This window comes from Phyllostomus discolor, chromosome 3, assembly GCF_004126475.2.
Source record: "Phyllostomus discolor isolate MPI-MPIP mPhyDis1 chromosome 3, mPhyDis1.pri.v3, whole genome shotgun sequence".
NCBI lineage: Eukaryota > Metazoa > Chordata > Mammalia > Chiroptera > Phyllostomidae > Phyllostomus > Phyllostomus discolor.
Genome location: NC_040905.2, coordinates 64,632,345 through 64,645,698, shown reverse-complemented (window position 1 = coordinate 64,645,698; position 13,354 = coordinate 64,632,345).

Genomic DNA, 13,354 nt, shown 5'->3' with positions numbered 1-13,354 from the left:
CAGAGAACAACCCAGCAAATAATTTATTGGTATGAAAGCAGTATAAATACTGATACCATAAAACATGCTGCCTTAAAGGTTATTTTCATGCCTATATCAATGAAATATTGTGCAAAATAGGTTGTTTGTGACAGATTGGTATATGGTGAGTCAAAAATGTGTTTGCATACGAGAAGAACAAGCATTAATTCTGAAAGTAAGCCACAATTTCTTGGGTGGCCTAAGAACAAGTCACCAAACTTGTCTAGACCTGATTTTTCCATCTATAAAATGATAATAGTTTTTACCTACCTCATTAAGAAACGTCAGAAATTAATTAATGTTCATAATGAGCTTGAGGTCTACGCTTAAAAGCTGTTATCCTTCATGGAAAACAGAGTCATTCAACTGTTGAGGAGCCGTAAACAAATCAGAGATGTGTTGTCCATGAGAAAAAGTACTGAAGAGGGAAAAGTCAGGAATGAGAAGTGGGGGCTAGGACAAAAATCTTTTTTGATTTAGTGCTTGTATTTACCTTCACAGAGTTAAACAATATACCTCTCTAATGTCTCAGTAAGGAGACTACTCTTCCCTGTACGAAGGTTCTTAATTTTTGTGTGTGCCATGAACCTTTTTAACATTTTAGTGAAGCCATATACAGACCTCTTCTCATAATAATTTTTAATGCATTAAAATATGTAGAATTATGAAGGAAACAAATTTTATTAAGGCACAGTTGTTAAATGATTTTTTAAAATTTAACTTTAGAGTAAAATGTGTACTTCTTCATTACATTAAATGAGATCTAATCTCAGGCTAATAACTACCACAATTTCAAAGTAGTGATGGTTGTAAACAACATTCTAAGATATTTGCAACAACTCTAATGTGATATGAGAATATCTGTGTGTTATTGGTGGTAAGGTTAGAGGAACTTTTCTAATTTGTATGGCTTGTTGACTACATTTATAATTTTTTAAAAGCTAAGGTTTAATTGAAAAATAAAGATGTATCTTCTCCCCCTAGAAGTTCATGAGCCCTATAGATTTATCCATTAGCTCCTTTGAGGTATTTGAATCTCATTCTAGAACACCTCTCCCATACCTATTCTGGTGCCTCCAAGAAACAAACACTTAATATTATTCCTCAAAGAGTGATCAGCTAATCACACTTGGGAATGTTTATTAAAAATGGAAATCTATTGGTCTTTTCCTAGACCTGCTATTCTTTTTTTTTTCTTAAAGATTTTATTTATTTATTTTTAGAGAGGGAAGGGAGGGAGAGAGAGAGAGAGAGAGAGAAACATCAATGTGCAGTTGCTGGGGGTCATGGCCTGCAACCCAGGCATGTACCCTGAGTGGGAATCGAACCTGCGACACTTTGGTTCTCAGCCTGCGCTCAATCCACTGAGCTATGCCAGCCAGGGCTTAGACCTGCTATTCTTAACAAGCCTCCAGGTGGCTGATAAATACACTAATGTTTGAGAATTGCTTCCAAGATGGCTATATCAATAGTTTTCTTCAGTGGAATCATAGTTATCAAGCCAGAGATTCTTAAATATTAGTTTGAGTAATTATTAAATGGTATAATATTATAATATGATAGGTCTGGAAGGGACCTAGAAATTTTATTTTTAATAAGCATTTTAAATATTGTTATGAATATGTTCTCAATTCCAGTCTGAGAAATATTTCTAAACAAAGACACTAAAGGTCAAAGTATAAAATCTGCCTGGGAATGAAAGGAGCTGGTGAGGAGCTGTACATCAGAATCATCATAGTGCTACTCCACTGCCCTTTCTTTTTCTGCACCAAGTGACATCCTTTGAAAGAAAATCTTTACACAGAACAATTAAATATGGAATCAGTGCACTATACCACAGAAGATTATAAAAGGTGAGTGACATTCTTTCTGCCCATTTTTAACATTATGCTTTAACCTGGTAGGCAAAAATTAAATTTGTCATCAACAACATGAAAAGCAGTAGTAATAAAATAATAGGGCTACAAAAGATCTAAAGATGATCCTGAGCTTTCAGCTACTACCTTGTTTCTTCGGCCTTGGAAATCTTTATCCCTATCCCAGAATTCTCTGTAATTTGAGCCTCAGACCAATATATCCAACTGCCTACTAGACATTTACCCCTGGATACCACAGACAACTCAAACACAATAAACCAAAACTGACCTCACATCACATTCTCCCATAGAATAGCTTTCTCTTCTATATAGTTTGTCTTGGATATCCATAGCAACATCTCATGAGATATTCAGAAATTGTCTTAGCTGTCTCCTTGTTTCTCACTTTTTTCTTTGTTAGGGGATGTTTTTGGAGTGATGATCAGTTTTAAGGCTCTGGCAGTGGCCTAGGGATCTTTGAGTCTGTATTTTTGGAGTGCAAACCTTCAATGTGTCTGAAGTAATATAGAGTGATTGGAAGGGTCCTTTGGGTGCAGCTCTCATTCAATACCCTAACCACACCCACACGACTGCAGCCATAGGAAGGCTAAGGAAATTGGATTTATACCAGCTCAAGTTTAGGCCTCTGATTAATTTTTCCTTGTATTCATCTTTGTTTGTTCGTTTTTGCCCTTTACTCTATCCAAGTAGTATGATTTTGAGGTTCAAGTTTAGGGTGTAGGTCTTGGAGAATGTTCTCCCAGTCTACCTCTAACTTAAACAAGAGAAATCCTGAGTAGACTACATTGTGGTAGGAGGCTGTAGCCCAACCTAATAACCTATCATTCAGAATTTGGAATTCTGATCCCCAACATTTGGTATAATTAAACTGACAAGAGTGAGTGCATAGCTAAGGTTTGAGAGGCTAGATCACTCATGAACCTCAAACTTGAAGGGCTGTTGCACTATTTATGGGTAAATCCCCACAGGAAAAGCAAGGCTTTTGAACCAGGACAGGATCAGATAAGTGGACCATGGACTCGGTGAAGACAAAGATTCCGCTGTAGGGTACTGGGTTGACCTGAAGGCAGAGCTTCAGCATGCAAACTTCTGACTTTATAATGTCAGTCACATTGTAGCACTGCTCTGCATTCTCCACTCCAGGTTCTACTTTTCTCTTCGTCCTATTCCTCTTCAGCTAGGGCAGGAGGGGTAATATGTAACTCTAGAGAAAACAGAAAATTCGTACTGGAGCAGGAAAATAGTTGGCAGAAAAATGTTTGAATCACTATGAGAAGGAAAAGTTTAGCCAAAGCTATGTGATTTCAATATGGCAAAACATAATATTTGGGGAATGAGACAGGGCAAAGATAATACACTTCTTAATGAGCCCCTGTGCCCCTGCGTGGACAGGGGGAGGAAGAATTTAGAGCCATGGTACAAGCAAACAAAGCTAGGGTTCTGTTGGGATTAAAGCAGCTCACAGGGAGGCGTCTATGTTACTGAGCACAGGCCACCCTTAATTCAGAATTGTGGGGCCAAAATAGTAGGGACATTGGGAGACAATAGAAATAATTCAGAAAAATGGGAAAAAAAGGAAAATCCCAGGAAAGACTGCATCAGTAAAAGTCAGTGAAAATGGACCCTGAACAATCTGTAGGAATTTATTGGTGTCTTGGTAAGACTGAAATCAAATAGCCTTTATTTATTATTTTATTAAATTTCATTGCACTTAATTCTCTTGTCTACCCTCTTCCTTAGAAATTACCTATGGTCTTTCGGCCTGTGGTTGGTAATAGCAATGTAGATCTAGACTTGCTCTCTCCAATATAGGAGGCATTCTATGTGGTTATTGACAACTTGGAATTCGACTAGTCTAAACTGAGTAATTCCTTAGGTGTAAAAATACCTATTAAATTTTGAAAACAGTACAAAAAGAATGTAATGTCTCAATTTTATATTAATTACATGTTGAAAATATATTATTTTGGATATATTGTTTTAAACCAATATATTACTAAAATTAGCATACCTGTTTCTTTTTTTTTTCATTTTTATTGAATTTATTGAGGTGACATTGGTTAACAAAATCTTACGAGTCTCAGATGCACAATTCTACAACACATTATCTGTACATTGTAACTCATCTGTTTCTCTTTTTAAAATATTTTTATCGTTATGCTATTACAGTTGTCCTGGTTTTCCCCCCTTTGCCCTCTGCTGCCCATCTCCCCCACCCCACTCCCAGTCAGTCCCCACACTGTTGTCCATGTCCATGGGTCATTCATACATGTTCTCTGACTAGTCATTATAGTTTTTAAAAATAACTATTAGAAAATTCAAAATGACATATATGACTAACATTATGTTTCCATTGGAGAGTGCTAGTCTAGATCATGACATATATTGGTCCTGGGCCATCCCTCCTTTTGAACTAAATATAAAAGAATTAGCAGTTAACAATGGCTTAAAACTCAGTATGTTTAGAAATCATTTGGGGATCATAAGAAAATGTCATTCGTGCCCCCCACCCTCCATGCCAGATTTTATTATATTTGAGATACAAACAATGAATTTGTATTTTTGACCAATTCCATTGGAGATTCTGATGCAGAAGGTCCTCTGATGATACTCACTTAGAAATATTGATGCAGTGGATTAGTGCCACACTGATCATTTAATTCTAGTATATTATGTTTTTTCTAAACTTTGGGGGGCAGCTTCATGATATCTTGTGTTTCTGTTGATCATCTGGAACTTGGGCGGAGTATATCCAATGACAGTTTGGGGATTGGATTAGCAGGATTTTGGAAATGCTAAAACCTTTACCTCAGATTTAGTGGAAGATTGCCCTGGACACAGCTGAGAGAAGCCTCAGGCTGTACTGAGGTCCCCGAATTAGTTCTCTGTATGTGAGAATGCATGGATTAAAAGAAAATGTTCATGGGAGGGATCAAGGGGACCTGAGACATTGAGTATTATATTAGAGTTTTGACTTCTCTATAGGAACAAGAGATTGACTTGATATTAGGAAGATATTTGTATTATTAAAATGTATATGGTACATGCAGAAAATAATAGACATTATGTAGTATAGTCTTCAAGGGCTCTTTGTATATCATAGTGGTTAAGAGATGGATTTTTAGAAGAATTTATTTATTTATTTTTAGATACAAGGGAAGGGAGAGAAAAGAGAGGGAGAGAAATATCGCTGTGTGAGAGAAACATCTATCAGTTGCCTCTGGCAAATGCTCTAGCTGAGGACTGAGCCCCAACCCAGGCATGTGCCCTGACTGGGAATCAAACTGGCAACCTTTTTCTCTGCAGGGAGATGCTCAACCAACTGAGCCACACCAGTAAAGGCAAGAGATGGACTTTAAAATTATATCATCTGAATTCTAATACTATCTCACCTTGGGAAGTCTCTTAACTTTTCTCTTTTTCTTAAAAATAGGGAAAATAATTGTACCTACCCATAAGTTTGTTGTGAGGATTAAGTGATCTGATATATATGTAGAAAACATATAATTACATCTGGCACATAAGAGCTATATAAATAAATGTGTCCTGGCTGGTGTAGCTCAGTGGATTGGGTGTTGGCCTGCAAACCAAAGGGTTGGTTTTGATTCCCAGTCAGAGCACAGGCCTGGGTTGCAGGCCAGTTCCCCATTGCAGGGTGCATGAGAGGCAACCACACATTGATGTTTCTCTCCTTCTCTTTCTCCCTCCCTTTCCCTCTAACTATAAATAAATAAATAAAAATATTTTTTAAAAAGGATTATGTGGCCCTGGCTGGTATAGCTCAGTGGATTGAGCATGGGCCTGCAAACCAAAAGACTGCTGGTTCAATTCCCAGTCAGGGCACATGCCTGGGTGGTTGTGGGCCAGATCCCCAGTAGGGCATGTGTGAGACATAACCACACATTGATGTTTCTCTCCCTCCCTCCTTCCCTTCCTCTCTCTATAAAGCTAAAAATAAATAAAATTTTTAGAAAATAAATAAAATAGAACAAACTATATGAATGTTATGTATTATTATATATTATAGTGTGGTGAAATTTGTTAGGCACTATATAGCTGAACATATTTTAAAATAAAGAAAGGAAGAGAGGGAGACTGCTTTGCCCATTGCAGAGAGCAATAGGAAGTAGCAAGCCCAAATGCTTATAGAGAACAGAGAAATTGACAAAGAAAGACAAATACCATATGGCTTCACTTGCATATAGAATCTGAAAAATGAAACAAATGAATAAACAAAACACAACAGAAACAGACCCATACATATGGAGAACAAGCTGACAGTTGCCAAAGGGGATGGGGATTTGGTGATGGGTGAAAAAATAAATAAACAAGGCTCAACAGAATAAATAAATAAATAAATACATAAATAAATAAATACTAAAGTCTTATGAATACATGTGGTATTATATCTGGCTTTTCGTCACTCAGTTTTTCTCTAAGAAACTTGCTTTCTTTATGGATGTGACAGTTGGCCCCAGGGCTCCTTTTAAATGGCAAAGTTGTTTCTTCTGTTCTTTCTTCTGTTGCATTCCTTAACCTTGTTTAAAAAAGAAAAAAAAAGATCTCATGGGGAAAGAGATCAAAGAGATTGTCTAAGCTTGTTATTCTTGTTCTTCAGTAAATACATTTTTTTGCTTGAAATACACTTTTGCTTGGGGTAGTTCTTACCATCTATAAGACGAGACTGTGGGCTCATGTGAAAGTGACCAGGAGTGACAGACAGATGGGCATTATGGAAGTAGTAAGGGCATAGTCACAGAAAGTAAAGCAAAGTTGCCTAAGAAAATACAAACTGAAGAATCGTAGTACTGACCATCATCTACAGAAAACTAGAATAATTTCATTAGTATATTTTTAGAAATATACTTACATAACTCTGGAAAAATTAGTCAACCTGGGTTTCAGATATTCAGGAGTATTAAGTATAGGCATGAGGGTGATATATAAAATCTCAATATTATTCCATAAAATACTTTCCATAAATTCAGTCACAGTGGTGGCTCTCAATGGATATTTACTTAACTCCTCATTCTCTCTGATTGATGTTCACAATTAGATAAATCTTGCACTGAGGCCTCTTTCTCATGCCTCCTACTCTCCCAGGTGAGTTGTAAGCTTCTAACTGTTAATATATGCATTCCCCCAACTATGTAAGTCAGCTGTGCTTATCAGTATACCTATTTAATTTAATAAAATGTTAATTTGTGTTATATTATAAATAAATACTATTTTAATAAAATATTCTTAAATAATACAATATTTTCCATTTTATGTCATAAATAAATGCCAAAATATAATTCAAATTTTAATCCAAAGAAATATGAATGTAAAAAGAAAAAATTACAGCTATAAGAACTAAACTTACTGCCTTGTAAAGACTCAATAAAAATAAGTCATTTTGAAAATATTGCTGTCAAATTAGAGTATTCAAGGCAACTGTAAAAATTTGGGAAGAAGTATTTTTTTTAAGATTTTATTTATTTTGAGAGAGGGAAGGGAGGGAGAAAGAAAGGGAGAGAAACATCGATGTGTGAGAGACACATCCACTGGTTGTCTTGTATGCCCCTAAGTGAAGACCCAGGCTGCAACCCAGGCATGTGCCCTGACCTCAGAATCAAACTGGTCACCTTGCAGTTTGCAGGCCAGCACTCAGTCCAGTGAGCGTTGAAAGGAGCTGCACCCAAATTGCTTCTAAGTGTCATTAGACCTATTTCACTTTAAAGAAACAGAATCTATAAGTCAGAAATGATGCAATTTATGTATTTCATCATGCCGCTTTGAGTAGTTTTCATGCCAGGAAGAAGATCAGAAGAAAAACTCATGAATATGCATATGTTCTAAGTCAAAATAAAATGCTTAGAACAGGTTTGTACCATTTTTTAAAATCATTTCCTAATCTAAATGACTTTTTGGTGTGAACTGAACAATTCTGGCTCATCATTGGGTGGAATAAGATTGCTACTATTGAGTTTTTTGAAATTTGTAATCAGTTTTTTGAAATGTGTAAACATAGTTTATGACTACATTTATGTAGTTACTTCATGTGATTGTATTGTTTTGCTTTGGGGGGATGGGTGGTGGGAAGGGCACCATACTATTAAAGGATATTTTGTAGTCCTACAATATAATGCATAGGCGGTGAGAGGGTACCAAATAAGTAAGTGATTAGATTGCCTTCGGAACACCAATAAACATAACTTTTGAAACAGCCATAAATAGATTAAGTAGCTAAATAAAATTTTTGGAAGGTCCTTTTTTTTTTTTGCATTTAACTTTTTAGATTTAATAATATTTTCTCAATAAAATATATCAATAATATTTAATATTACACAACAATTTTATATTGAACACAAATTTTAGTAACATTCTGTAGGAATTAATGAAAATAAAGTTATTCAATATAAACTAAAACTTAAAACATGATTTCTAACACAAATTCATACTATTATTGGAGTTCATCAAGGTTTTATCAAGAATACAGTACTCAGAGTTCTTTTTCTATTTTCTACTCCAAATTATATTATTAACTGTAAATTTTTATAAAATGCATAATGAATGTGCTAATCTGCAGGTGACTTTTAAAAGAGTAAGTGTACTAGAAAAACTGTGTTGCTAAAAAAATCATAACCCATTCATCTGTTTTTAACATCCTAATATATTTCATAAACCAAGAGATGAAAAGAAGAAACATCAAATTCAGCATTCAAAATTAAGAATTTTTACATTGATGCTACCACAAAACTTTTACATTTAATATTTATAAAGTTTGAATTTTGTCATAGATTGACTTTTTATATTAGGCATAAGAGGACAGCTTTTCAATCAAAATAAGAAGTGACTAAGTGGAAAATTTTATGCCTAAAGGAAATTTTGAATTCTGCTTATATTTAATTAAATCTAACCAGAAAAACATAGTCCAAGTAAATTCCTATAATAATTTACCTGTATCCCATTAGAAAGTAGCTTCCTTTTCTCTTAATTTATATTGGCAGGAACCTTGATGTATATCAGTATGCATTTCAGGAAAATGACTGATTAAACCCTAAAGCTTTAAATAACATTCTATAACTCTTCTCATTGGAGCAGTTTTATGTGGCAGATTATGCCCCAAAATTATAATGAAACTCCTCTCTTTACTTAAAGATCCCAAAAGAATATAAAACACATTATGAAGTTCTACAGTGATAATTAATGATAAAACTTAATCAGCACACTTAATGGTACATGGTTTTTTAAGTTGTCCTTTTTAAAAATAACCAAGGACATATACTTTTTTATTTTTTTTATTTTTTATATTTTAAAACTGTTTCTTCAGCTGCTTTATTTTGTAAACACCCCCCAACATTTGACTAGGAGATATTTCAAACACACAGAAAGTTGAGTAGCCATGCACCCAGTGACTGGATTCCACAGTAGACATTCCACACACAGACCTGACCTAAAATGATTTTTTTAAAGATTTTATTTATTTTTAAAGAGAGAGGAAGGGAGAGAGAAAGAAAGGGAGTGAAACATTCATATGCATAAGAAAAATTGATCAGTTGCCTCTCACATGGCCCCAAACAGGGGCCTGCTCCGCAACCTAGGCATGTTCCCTGAGAGGGAATTGAACTAGCGACCTTTTGGTTCACAGGACAGCACTCAACCCACTGAGCCACACCAGCCAGGGAGAAGGACATACGCTTTAAAAATAATTACATGTTCCTCTTTACTTATAATGAATATGGGAATAAACTTATTTTGCTCTAACTGGATAGAAATCTTTATTTCTTCATATAAAAATATTGATAGAGTTCTAAATATGCCTGGCACTATTCTAGATGCTGGATATATAGCAGTAAACAAAATAACCCTTATGGAGTCTATATTACAGCAGAGTAAGATAAACAGTAATATAACTAATAAGTAATTGACTAACCTTTTCAGCTAGTGACAAGGGCTAAAATAAAGCAGAGAAGGGACATAGAAAGTGTGGGGGGTACGGGGGAACACAGAAGGCAGTTTTAGATTTTTAACAGGATGATCATGAAAGGTCTCACAAAAGATATTGGTAGGACTTGTAGACAGTTGTAAAAATGATGACTTTTATGTTAAGTGAAATGGGAAGCTTTTGGGAACTAGGAGAAAAGAAGTGGCCTGATCTAACTAACCCTTAAAAAGATCCCTAGCTGTTATCAGTATGCTGAGCATATACTATAGGGTGGGCGGGCTGGCGTGGCCTGAGGAGTAGGGAGAATGCAGAGAATGACTTAAGAGACTATCATAGTAATCCAGATTTTAAAAATGAAGGTGATTTAAAAATAGGGGAAATTTTTTGAAGTTGGAATATCTTTTGAAGGTGAATTCTAAAAGAATTAGTAATGTATTAAATGTAGAGATAAAAAAGAAAAATTAATTGGCTCCAAACTATAAATTCCTTATTGTAAAACAGCATTCCAAAAAAACTTAACTCAGCACTTTTTAATTAATAGCATCTTTAGAAATAAACACAACAATAATAACTGTATTAGAAGAGTCTAGGTTATGCTATTATAAAAAATCTCAGATAAAATTTAATTTCTTCTTCTGTGCAAAATTCACTGCAGGTTCAGGAGTTGTTCTAGGGCAGCATTTCCACAGACTTTCCTGTGATCCAGATTGCTTTGTTGTGTTGGCTTTCATCTCAACTTGAGGCCTCCTCCATGACCAGTAGAGAAATATAATGAATTGTGAATGGGCTTTTCACTATCTCTGCATAAAAGTGATATTCATCACTTCTGTTCACATTCATTCATCAAATCTGGTGATACAGTTCTAGCCAACAGTAAGAGAGTCAAGGAGTAGTCTCCCATTTGTCAGAAAGAGGAGAAGAATGTATGTTACTAAAAGCTAGCTTTGTCTACTACATCAGCTAATATTATATAGCATTATTTATGTAGCAGGCTGTGTGTGCTGTGACCCACAGATAAAGACTTTCAGTGATATGCTCTCAATGGTTTCTACTTTAATTGAAGTGGCTCTTAGACATGTCCAGTCTGTGCTCATTGTCCTAGACCCTAACAGATGTGATTTCTAATGCTTGGGAATTTACCATAATGTGAATTTCCAAATGCTCTGGGAAAATCCAACTACTCCTAGCTATGTACATGCTATAAGGGAACAGAGATTATGTAAAGGTGGGACAGTTTCCACCTTTATTCCTGAGTCATAGCATATCCTGGGGATGGAATTATGGTACCAACTAAAGATATGCCCACATAATCAAGCCACAGCTCTCAACAGAGTCCATGTTTAGGCATAAACATTCACGAACTCTGTTCTTTCAACATTTGGACATCAAATACCATGTCCTGGGAAGTTGATGCTATATCTGAAAAGATTAATTGCCAAGGTGTCTAGGAGATAGCTCTATTCTGGGGCATCCTTCAACTTCATGAATGTTATTCTGTGCCAATAAGCAGTTAACTTTCATACCTTCTAGGACTGAAAGAAATCCCAGACATCCAACATGGCACCATACACAGTAAGGATTCCTATTCTAAGGACTGAATTTACACCCAATGTCCATGTTATGTTCCCTCTCATTTCCCTCAGGTCATTCATTTGGGCCAAAATACAAATATTCATTCAAAATACAAACCCAGAAGTCCAAGGGATTGTTAATAACACTTCTGATTCCCTAACATCTTTGAAGGGCAAAGGGCAACCCTCTGTGTTAATTGTCCCAGAGGCATTCTATAATAACTAAGTGGTGCTAAACAAGTTAATTCTGATGAACAATTTATCTTTTACTCAAGGCCACATTCAGCCCCATACATTACAATCCTTTGGTCTTCCATGGTATACCAAAACATACTTAGCTCAAGTTCAGTTTTTGAAAATACTGTTTCATAAAGATGGAGAGATTTTTATTATTTTAGGAGTAAATATGAGAATGCCCATTATTGAGAGATAGCTATTTTTCTATTGGGAAAATATTTTTCTTAAAGATGAGGGCAGAATATGGGATCTTGAAATTCTGGGTATTAGCTGGCAGGAAAATTTCAGAAGAAAGGAGAAATAACTCTTCATGGTAGAAGAAGATAAATTTGAGTTTCTGGGGAATATTTGGGAAGGAGAAAAACGTAAGCCAAGAGAAGGACCAGGAGAGAAAACCCCTAAGGCATGACAGCTAAGAAAGAAGTTAGCAAGTTAATAATGTCTTACAAGAATATGAACTGTCAAATGGCCCAGCCTGACATCCCTGTGGGCTCTTAGTAGGCCATGATATCAAGTAGGAGACACTGCAGGATACCATCCTGACTGGCACCTGCCTTAGCCCCAAGGTCTCTTCACCTTTGTGGAGGCCTGTGTAGAGCCTGAGTCACTGTTTCTCAAGCTGATATTTTATGCATTCTTTTGCATGTATGTAAAATTCAAACAAAACAAAAATATAAGGAAACTCTTGTGGTGGCTAAGCCAGGTTGGCTTAGTTAGTTGGAGCATCATCACATGGACTAAAAGGTTGTGGGTTTCTCTTACACACTGATGTTTCCCTTTCCCTCTCCTCTCCTCTCCTCTCCTCTCGTCTCTCTCATCAATAAGCACGTCCTCCTTGGATGAGGATTAAAAAACATAAAGAAAATTTAATGCCATGATCACCTGGATTGAGTGACATGGGAAGGATTACAAGTTACTATGTTCCTCTTATTTATCTCCCAATTAAATAGAATAAATATACCTGATTTTATTACATTATAAAATGTGAACTGTGGCATGCAAACATTTTTCCTTGTCCCCTATAGTAGTTCAAATGAAGTCTATATTGCTCACTAATACATTGGTATAAGTCCATTTTTATGTGAAAATCTGAGTTCTGCATCTTGGATGAGACAAAGCAAAATCAAGTGAGGTAAGGGGATATGATAGGCAACAGAAAAAAATATTTCCTTTTTATATTTTCATTTCATCTTAAGACCTCTGTATCTTGGTTCTCCTCACCATTGTCCAACAGATGGATTATGTGAAACTTATTTTTAGGAGAAATCCCCTAATCTTATTACCAGCCAGTAGTTTTGAAGGAGAAATACAAAGCATTTTTAAAAGAGGAGTCAACACAAGTGTATAAAAAACGTTGTGCTAAATGTATACAATGGGATATTACTCGGCCATAAAACAAGAATGAAATCTTACCATTTGCCATAACATGAATGGACCTATAGGGTATTATGCTAAGTAAAATAAGCCAGAAAGACAAAGACAAATGCCATATGATTTCACTTATATGTAGAATCTAAAGAACAAAATAAACAAACAAACAAAATAGAAAGACTTACAAATACAGAGAACAAATTGATGGAAGCCAGAAGGGAGGAGTGTTGGGGGATGGGGTAAAAAATGGTGAAGAGATTAAGAAGTACTATTGGTAGTTACAAAATGTACATGGGGGTATAAGGTAAAGCATAGAGAATATAGTTAACAATACTGTAATAACTATC